The sequence below is a fragment of the Dreissena polymorpha genome, chromosome 2 (assembly GCF_020536995.1).
Source record: "Dreissena polymorpha isolate Duluth1 chromosome 2, UMN_Dpol_1.0, whole genome shotgun sequence".
NCBI classification, from domain to species: Eukaryota; Metazoa; Mollusca; class Bivalvia; order Myida; family Dreissenidae; genus Dreissena; species Dreissena polymorpha.
This window is the reverse complement of record NC_068356.1, coordinates 39,884,232-39,893,662: the sequence shown is the minus strand read 5'-3', so window position 1 is coordinate 39,893,662 and position 9,431 is coordinate 39,884,232.

Here is a 9,431-nt window from a genome sequence, read left to right as displayed (position 1 = left end):
AGGGCTAAATAAATAGTCCGTTAATATCCAGGTCAAGCAAGCGCTTCCACTTGTAGATGTTAAACTTTCACGTTTAAAATACGGCAATGTATGGGTCCGTACCTTTTTTGGAATTAGGGACAGATTTCCTTTGCAAATAAGTTCATAATTATCCAAAAGATGTTTATTCTATTTCTTATTTTCTTTCTTAAGTATATCGATCGTTCAAAGCATGGCACTTCCAAATCATGTTATCTTAAGATTCTGAATAAGTCGAGGAAGAGTCAGAACGCTACGGATTTTCAATACTGGGCCCGCTGACTCCGCATTTTAAACATGCCCTTGAAGCGTTCGATTTACACAGATCGTAGTCACAGTTATTGTAAACAACATGGCGGACATTTTAGAAAAAGACGCGAACAATAACAATTACAATGACTACTTCTATCAAGTTTATTACAGTTTCTTTTACAGTTTCTAGTCATACTATGATACCAGTGATATCATACTATGATACCAGTGGGTTATTGAGTTTAAGTTTGTAAAACTTGTTATTCAGCTGTTTTCTTCACAGATACATATTCTGTAAAATATCGCGGTACGTACCGCGATACAGTGTTGCCGTACCACGATATACCGCGGTACGCTCACGGCATATAGTGACAGCCCTAGTCACAAGTAGAGACCAATCATCGTCTGATCAGCCAACAATGTATTTTTCCGTTCATCGGACTGGCACCCGGCCAATGACCGCATGGATTCCGGGTCATTTTGTAGCATCAGGCAGTGTCTCTGGATTAATTTTTAGTCTCACTTTAAATTTAACCCAACATTGGGACTTGGAAGATATCAAACTGCAATAAAAAAAGATTGGACGATCAACGAATGGTTAATAGCCCAACCATCCGCACACATTGGAATCATTGTACGTGTATCGGCAAAAATCAAGATATTTCCTAGGGACATGTACATTGGCTGGCGAACGTCTGATTGCCAGAGGGCCTCCACACGATGTCTGATGGACACTGGACAGAGCTCGTTATGAGACCGAAGGGATTCCAACATGGTGTTTTTACTAATTAATATCATAGCCACACGCTAACCACTTGTCCCTGACCCACAAGGATTACAAAGACAGGGGTAAGAGAAATGCACTCCTTAAAGAATTTGGTGATGTATTGTGACACATTCATTAAAATACAATTTTCTCTAGCAACATTGCAAAGTGAAATACTTCGTACATCAATGTTTTGTCAAATCCCAAACACTGATGCTGGACCTGTCCTCTTCCTACACTTCTTGCATGACTGCATTGTTTCTCCAAGCCCTGGAATCAGTTGATGGTCATCATCCTCTTGATCAACATCAACATTTTGAAGGTTTGGATACCAGATCCTCATAAGGTTTTTGGAGCACCAGACAGCACTTTGTGATCAAGAAGGCAGTTTCAGGAACAATTCCTAATGTATGGTACACCACATAGCAGTGAAACATCATTGCTAGTATACCAAAGGCATAGATGTCCTGCAGTTATATATATATATATATATATATATATGTTTTTCCACCTTGGTATACCAATTGGCATAGGATTTCATTAGGTATGTGTGAAAAGGAAACACTTCGTCAGCTACAAAGACATATGGCATGTTCAGGTTGTCATGATGGAAAAAATCTGACTCTGGGAAACCTACTGTATTGCGTTTATGGGCCTGTGGCAGCTGAGAATCGTTGAAAATACCACAGTTACCACAGTTTGAGTTTGAGCCAGGTTAACCAACCTTTGCCCACAAGAATTTGTACTGAGCATCTCTCACTGCCAACAACATGATTGAAAAGAAGCCTTTATAATTGTAAAAGAGGGATCCATTGTCTTTCAGCTTCTTGATGGCCACATGCTTCTTATCAATTGCTGCACAGCAGTGTTGATAGTTTCACTGTTGTCTGAACACCTCTTCCAATTCATGCCATGGTTGACGGTGTTCTGAAGTGGTTGTCCTTGAATTTTTCAACTTTTGCACGATACACAGAAGGTACAAACAGGGATATCGTGTGGTGGGCCAATCTAAAGTCAAATGCCAGTGAATTGTAAGTTTCCTGTGGCCAACTTCATGCCAATACTCATCGGAGGCCGTCTACTGAAAACACAAAATTGTATATGGGTTTAAAATTATATCTCTAAAATATTATGTTTTAAACCTTTAATTATATAAGTAACCTGATCCAGTGTAGAAAATAGAAACATATTGCATGATTAAATTGTCTGTTGCCTTGAATTTGTTTAAAAAAAACAGTTAAATATGTTAAATTGATTATTTAAGACTTTCCTTATTTTTTCCCGAAATCTGGCTTTTTGCGTTATTTTTTTCCCCTCAAAAAAGGCCAGGTCCTTTCACCAAAATCAGATAAAAAACCCTGTTAAAACAAAACAAATCTAATTCGGTAGTGCCTAATTAGGTTTACTTATTTCTACAAAAATAACAGATAATTGATAAAAGCACAAAATTGAAATTGAACGCAGAATGCTTAGAAATATTATGATTGCATTTTCATTAGCCTGAATGCGCTTTGAATGTAAAATTTAACAACATTCCGGATCATTCAGTCTCTAGTGTGACTCGGGTATAAGCACATAAATAAGTGTGTCAGACAACTTATACTTACTCTTGACTTATTTGTTAAAACAAAACAAATCTAATTCGGTAGTGCCTAATTAGGTTTACTTATTTCTACAAAAATAACAGATAATTGATAAAAGCACAAAATTGAAATTGAACGCAGAATGCTTAGAAGTATTATGATTGCATTTTCATTAGCCTGAATGCGCTTTGAATGTAAAATTTAACAACATTCAGGATCATTCAGTCTCTAGTGTGACTCGAGTATAAGCACATAAATAAGTGTGTCAGACAACTTATACTTACTCTTGACTTATTTGAATGCGAGGCCCGACTCTTGTACATAGTTCTTGAAACAACTCTGGCTTGAGACACAAATAAGCCTCAAAATCAGCAGGATCCTCAAGATGCAGTCCATGCAAAAGGGTCTTGTATTGCCCCTAGAGGGATCATCTCTGAATCCAAGGCTTGACCCATCATTGTCTTTGACATCTCTGTGGTTCATCAAACTCCTCCACTGCTACCATAGCAGCAACCACAATGTTGAGGCTAGCCTTTCCCTCTGACAGCCTGGTACCATTTTCCAGACGGCATGACATGCGTACACACTGAGGAGTACGTCAGTTGCCCGCCAGATTTCCGTCTCAATGTTTCTATCATTAAAACTTTCCGGCATTTTGTGACGCTAGATCAATACAGTGATGATAGCCGTCTGAAGATTGGTGGGATGTTGCCTGATTAACATTCTTATGCTTAAACCAAAAGGTTTTCTCAATCTGTCCGATTGCTGATCGATCATCGGGGGATAGTCGTTTGGCGCCCTTTAGGGCCAAGTTTGTGTCATTTATTGGATGGCTCCGATGTGTCCAGTCTTCCCGATGTCTGGAGATTGGCAATTGGCCCGCGAATGGATTATTTGTGACTGAGGCATAAATAAACTAACTTTTGTTCAAAACTTACTTAGTATATGTTCATCAAATAAAGTGGCCAGAGCATGAGCAGAGAATATTGATAGAATAAAATTTGTCAGGAAAAGTGAAGAGACTGTGACAAAATGATTGTGGGTAAAGGGGTTTCCACACATATATTGAAAAGGAAATTGCTTGTAATGTTTGTAGACTGCTATTGTATGCATTATTTCTTATTTGCAGTTTGATTTATTGATTTTAGTTATGAGGAAAATTTAGGGGACTGTCTTATACATTTTATTTTGTTAATTATTTTGTTAAGGAATACATTTTGCAATGGGGACTGGGTATTAAACAACAAAAGTGGCAAACATGTTAATCACAGAGCCTTGGTTTGAACATCAAATTAATAAGTGCAGAGCTTTGTTTGAACTAGTTTCTTATTTGATTCATGATTTAATTTCCTTTCACAGGTGCACAGACAACAAGGACAGGAACTCTGAATGTAACTAACTTTTCTAGTTGTAATATGCAGTTAAATATGCACTTGTGTTTAATATCTTGATATTAACTATTGGATTGTGTTGAAATTTTAGTAACAGATAATGTTGTATCAGCAATTGCAATCATTTACTGCTTGTCTTCTATATTCATGACAGATGACCAATTCCATGTTCATGGAAGTACTCATGAACCTAAAATCCAGTCCTATAGATGGGGGGCTTCTTGCAAGAACACTAAAAGAAAAACAATTCACTGCAAAAGAAAGTCAAGATTTCTTGAAGGCAGTAGTCCAAGCTGGCTCACAAGGATTGGTAAAACACTTTTGTGCAATTGTTATTTGTATGCAATCGTCATTATAAAGGTGCTCTTAAATTTGCAGCACAATGATTTGAGATCAAACATAATTATGTCTGCACAATTCAAATCATCCTGCCTGGAGCTTCATCTTTCATTACAAATAGTAAAATAATAGTCAGAAAGGATCACCACGAGTGCCAGTCATATGTGAGACCCTTGACCCTCGTTGAAAGGTCAAGCCAATACTTAGAGATCATGGGCCTCATGGCTAAAAATATATGCTCTAAAGGGACCTTTTAACGTTTTTGTAAATTGCCAATATTGAAAAAAAAATCAAAAATTTTCGTTGAAGTTCTGATATTTGTGAGGAAACAGTATTATAATATTGAACATTTACCATGCTATATAATATCCATTATATGCATCTTATAACAAATTAAAAACCTGAAAATTATAAAGTGTTGCAATGCGAAATGATTTAATAATTTGGAGAGTTGTGTTGTTGTTATATTTTATGACACCACTAGGATTGCTTATATAAAGTATAAAATACATCATTTTGTGTATGAGCATGGCTGGCTGAGTGGTCTTCGGGTTAGACTTTTACTTCAGGGGTCAATGGTTCGAGTCAAGTTGACGGTTGTTTTTTTCTTTCGATAATTTGATTCTTGTTTTTTACTGGAGGTTTTTAGATCCTCTGCTTACATTTATCAATATAAAGCATTTAATGACAAGCTTCAATACATGTCAAAATCTGTGAAAAGGTACCTTTATACAGCTTTTGCAGATCGTTATTTCAATATTCAAACATCGTTTGTGTTGGAGCATGATTGCAGAAAGCAATCATTTAATTTACTTGTTTTTTATTGTTTTGGTTTCTTTTGCAGGGATCACTCTTTCATGTTATTTTGAATGAGATGTGGGCAAAATGTTTGACAGCGATGGGTGGAATTAAAAACCTTGATCTAGATGCTCCTTTCTTCCAAAACAATACTTTGATATATCATATGCCAGAAGCATACTACAAAAGTTTGAGTGAAAGCCAGTTTGACAAAATGTAAGTACAGTGACATGATTGTAAACAGTCAAGTTATAAAGGGGGGGAGGGGGGCGCACAATTTTATTGGAAATTCTCTATTATCAGGGCCAAAAAATCTTTCTTTGAAGAAGCCGAATATCGGCCGCTTCCCCAACCGAAGTAACCACTATTTTCCCCTAATTTGACCAAAATTTTCCCCAATACTGGAAAAATTCCCCACCAAAAATAATATCTAAACTTTGTATAAAAGTGAAAATTGTTTACTTGTCGAGCCTTCTATTAGTCTGGAAAAAACCAGAGCCGTAAAAAGTCTCCTGGGGGGGGTGGGGGGGGGATTCGTATTGGTTAAATATGCCTTTTATTATCTCCCATTTTATTCTCCTAGAGGTGTATGAGCATTGATCAAAATGGTTGTGCTTACCTCGCAAAGCATGATGTAGTTTTGAAATCGGCAAGCAGAATTCAAAAGCTATAAATATAGCCATATATATAAAGTCATGTGGATATTTTTGGAATATTATTGTATCAACTAAGAAATACCGGGTAAGTTATTCCTGCTTCCCAAGGGTTGACAAGTTGTATGAGTTGGCCCAAATTATTCCGCAGTCCACCGCAGTTGTTTAGAGAGGGTTTTCTGTCATGAATGACACATGTACCATATTGAGAACCAGCATGAGCCATAGAAGCCTTTATGCATTGATGAGGATTTACTTAATGAGTGGCACCATTGAGTCTTTCACAGATGGAGATTTTGATGTTCTTATTGATGAGTTTAAAGGGAAAAAATCAAGAAATGCCATTGTAATATAAATTAACTTAAGGCACAGTAAAATCCTCTGTTATACAGTTTCATGATGAATGAAATAGTTACAGTTATATGATGGATGAAATGTTATACAGTTTCATGATGAATGAAATAGTTATATGATGGATGAAATCAGTTACAGTTATATGATGGATGATATCAGTTACAGTTATATGATGAATGAAATCAGATAGAATTATTAAAAGCAAATATTGAGATCTAAAACACCTTTTTTGTTTTTATATCCCCTATTATTTAACCTTCCTAATTTTGTGGCTATCAAATATAATTTATTTCATGTATCAACTCCATTATCCAAATGAAATACACATTTCTTATTTTCCCCACATAAGAAAAAATCGCGCTGTTATTGACTGAATAATGATTAGACAGAGGGTTGTCTATCAGGACAGTGCCCATAGTTCCATAAGGTCATGTTTCAATGTCAAGTATATGAGAAAAAACCCTTTGCTGTATAATAATATATAAGACCATGATAGTATTGGACATGAATTGTGTTGGCTATGATGAGCATCATAGACATTGTGTTTCTTTAATATTAATAGTCAATAATTGTGAATAAAATAATTTTAAAGGGGCCGTCCAACAGATTGATAAATTGACAAAATTTAAAAAGGTTGTTTCAGATTCTCAAATTTTCGTCTTTGTTATGATATTTTTGAGGAAATAGTAATACTGACCATTTACCATGCTCTTAAATATCCATTATATGCATCTTTTGACAATTGGAAAACCTGAAAATTATAAAGCGTCGTGCGACACGAAACGATTAAATAATTTGGAAAGTTCTGTTGATGTTGTTATATATTTGGGAAACTATGAGGATTGCTTATAATAAAGGTAAAAAATACTTCTGCTCTAAGCATGAGCAATGGTCGAGTGGTCTAGGCGGGAGACTTTTTACTCCAGGACTCCAGGGGTCAGTGGTTTGAGCGCTGTTTAGGGGTCCTTTTTTTCCTTTATTTAAATTGTATTCTTGTTTTTTTTACTGGAGATTTTTAGGTCTAATGTTTAAATTTATCAATATAAAGCATTTAATGACATGCTTCAATACATGCCATAATCTGTTGGACGGCCCCTTTAAAATGTTATAATTTTTTGCTTGAAGTCATCTTATTGCATTTTGTGCGAATTATCCCTCGCCATAGGCGGAGCAATATTGTTTTGGCGTTAACCGTCTGTCCGTCCGTCTTTTCATCTGTCTTTCTGTCTGTCCCTCTGGCACTTTTGTGTCCGGAGCCATATCTTGGAAGCGCTTTGGGGGATTTCATTGAAACTTGGTATGAGTTTATATATGGATAAGAGGATGATACAAGCCAAAGGGCATTGTACACTCTCTGTTAATAACAGAGTTATGGCCCTTTGTATCTTGAACAAATGCTTTTTTGAGTGTCAAATATAACACTTTAATGTCCAGAGGCATATAGGCGTGGGTTATCAATTCAACGAATTTGCTTGTTTGTCTCAAACTCTGGTCATTTTCCAGTCATTTCACTATTTTAAGTCACAGAAAAACAATATCATAACGTAATTTGTATTAAAAAGGGATTTTAAGCATAATTATTTCATTGGATTGTTAATGCTTTATTTATGTTCTTAGACTGTCACTGGCATGGAATGGAACAAAGTCGGATGCCCTCAGGGTAAGTGCCATAATTACTTTTTGGACTCTCAAAGTTTTCAGACACCCTCTTTTTAAACCAAATTTATTATTTTTTGGGACTCAAATTTTTTGGGACACCCAGATTTTCTTCAAAAGTGAAAAAGTCTTAAATTTTAGACCCTCTCATTATTTGTATCAGAAATCAACCAATTTGTGTTAATCCGTTGGTGACACATCACATGTGTGTTATACACATGGTCATAAAATAAAGCATATGAATAACTTTCTTTCTTAAATTGCTGGAAATTTGGTGGCATTAACCATTTAACCAAGGCACTGGAGATGGAAACGGTTTCAATCAGTTGTGCGTGAATTATATAACCACCCCTTGTTACTATCAAGAGATAATTTTAGTGGTTTAATGCTGTTTATTGGCTTGGTATCTATGGTGTACTCCTCCACGATAAAATGGCCAGTTTCTTTACAGACTGATGTTGGCAAGCAAGAGTTAGTGTAACCCTCACAGAAATTATTTTTTTCATGCATAATATTGTCAAAACATTTTAAACACGTAAAGCGTTTAAACTAATTATAATTGAAATCATAATGCTAAGTTTACATCTGGCCACTATCTCCCCGATTAGCCAGAGGCTAAAAAATCGGGGAGCTCTACGATTAAATGGTATACTCCACGTTCTGTTACGCTTCCTTACGAAATCAGCACGTTTTGTTGCTACGATCGAGCCCACGATTTGCATCACGTTCTGTTACGCTTTGTTGCGATCAACACGATTGGCTTCCACGCTCCACCACGTTCCGTTACGTCCTGATAAGATCTCCCACGACAAAGCCGCTTTGTTGCGATCTCCTGCGATTTGACCTACGATTTGAGATTAGAAAATGAATCGGGGCAATCGTGGTGAAATTTAAGTTTGATTTAAAATCTGTTCCGATGCCCACGATGTCCCCGATTCAACCACGTTCCGTTACGCTCCCCCACGATCACCGCAATTCGACTCCACGCTCTGTTACGTTCGCCAAGATGCTCTGGAATCGGGGACATCGTGGTAATCGTGGCCAGATGTAAACCTAGCATAACTCCCAACTGTAAATGTTTTGATAAATTCTCAATCAAGCATAATTAAATATGTCATTTCAAACACACTACTGAATGTTAACCTGATGTTTACAAATTTTAACTTCAAATCAACAGTGCTGATGTATTTTGTGTAATTCTTGTCCCGATAATAAGCACGTAAAAATTATGCCGTCATGTCAGCCTCATGGAAAGTTGGAGGTGTATTGATTTTTTTGCATAAAAAATTTATAGTGCAGAGAGCACTGAGATCTTAAAATTTGTGTTAAAAGTTTCGTTGTCCATTTGAACAAAATTATTGCAAATAATTTTTAATTGACATTTCATCTAAATTAATTTCAAAGCAAACACGCTGAATCTTTATCGTTAAAGATACGTTATTATTGAAACAGTTATTGTACTGTATACTGATAAAAAAAAATCCAGATAAAACTGGAATTAGTGTTGGGAGTTGAGAAAACACGCTGAGACTGCATGTAGACTGCAATGTTTTGACAAAATTGATTACCGTATTTACTTGTAAGTTTTTGGATACTTAAAAATAACAAATACAAGTTGTTG